The sequence below is a fragment of the Kryptolebias marmoratus genome, linkage group LG11 (genome assembly GCF_001649575.2).
Source record: "Kryptolebias marmoratus isolate JLee-2015 linkage group LG11, ASM164957v2, whole genome shotgun sequence".
Lineage (NCBI taxonomy): Eukaryota > Metazoa > Chordata > Actinopteri > Cyprinodontiformes > Rivulidae > Kryptolebias > Kryptolebias marmoratus.
In genome coordinates, this window is record NC_051440.1 from 1,250,910 (window position 1) to 1,252,309 (window position 1,400).

A 1,400-nucleotide genomic window follows, 5' to 3' on the forward strand; every position below is an offset into this window, starting at 1 on the left:
AGCTGCACGAAACTCACTACGATCGATCCTAGTCCAGCCCCCAACAGAAATGCAGTGCCATATTTGGTGGGCGTGCCCTAATTCCTCCACAGCGCCCCCTAGAATTCTTTAAAACATCAGCCCCAAGCCATGCTTTTACTGACAATCATGAAACTTGGTACACATGTGTATCTTTTTAGGACCTACGAAAAAGTCTCTTGGAGTCATGGTCCAAACCTCACAGGAAGTCAGCCATCTTGGATCAAAGTTTGGATTTTTGCCCGATTTTGGACGATTACAGCCTCCGCATTTGATCGAACTCCTCCTACAGCGTTTCACATACAGGCTTCAGAATCACTGAGCTCAGTCTTGAGACATTGAAGGTCAAAAGTTATCAAAAGCTTTTTGATACAGTAAAGCATGTAGGCGTGGCCAAGCCTCAAAATCTGACCATTCGCCATGAAACATCAATGTGGAATAATTTCTTCATACATGGTCACAGCTTATTGAAACTTTCTGTGGGTCATACCAGACCAGCACTAATCACATTCACATGGTCAATTGTAACATCAAGATGGCCGCAATAGCTAAAGGGAGCTAAAATTAAGATCATATTTGTGCATGCTCTAACTCTGAAACCGTTTGTCCTAGGAACGTCAAACTTCACAGCCAGAACCCTCATGGGTCAAGGACCAGGACTGGAGTTCAAGGTCACAAGGTCAAAGGTCAAATGTCAAGGTCACATGCAAACAGAGGCTTTTACTCTAAAACCGTGTAACTTAAAAAGTTCAGACTTCACAACCAGAGTCCCCATGGGTCAAGGATTAGCCCTTTTGAGTTCAACGTCACAAGGTCAGAGTTCAAGGTCGCAACAGTACACGTGCTCTAACTCTGGAACCGTTCGACGTAGGAAGGCGAAACTTCACAACATGCCACAGTAGTCGTAACTATCCGGATTGAAGGCGATTTCGGACATTTGCCCAGAGCGCCACCTAGTGTAGGGCGCGGGACGTGCACGGGAAATGCATGGGAAGTGCGCCACAGCGTAGAGGGCGGTCACCAGAGTTCCCGGGGTCGCCATAGGCCGAAGCGGCGCTGAGCTGCGAGGGCCGCCCAACGCTGCTCGCAGCTTTAATTATTTGTACCCAAAATAAAATGGCTATTTGGAGGCCTTAACATATTCAAAAAGTCACAGAATTTGGCGGATGCGTCGGGGCGGTGAAAAATTTACGTATTTTAAGGTCGTCAAAAAAATCGCAATGAAAATGGCTCCATAGCGCCCCCTGGAAACTTTCAAAATACCCTCCACATTGGCCTTAGTTTAACGTACAGCCACGAAAATTTGTACAGTTGTAGAACTCCCCAAGGCGCACAGAAAACCCTCTTGCACCCATGCGCTACACCAAACAGGAAGTCGGCCA

At 46.9% G+C, this 1,400-nt stretch overlaps 2 protein-coding genes across 4 annotated transcripts in view; one reads left to right on the plus strand and one right to left on the minus strand.

Annotated features, from left to right (window-relative positions):
- Positions 1 to 1,400, plus strand: part of ric8a (RIC8 guanine nucleotide exchange factor A) — a 31,739-nt gene that overhangs the window by 26,695 nt on the left and 3,644 nt on the right. The window lies entirely within an intron of this gene.
- The window catches only part of carmil2 (capping protein regulator and myosin 1 linker 2), a 163,495-nt gene that overhangs the window by 20,074 nt on the left and 142,021 nt on the right, over positions 1 to 1,400 (minus strand). The gene's annotated exons all lie outside the window — the stretch shown is intronic.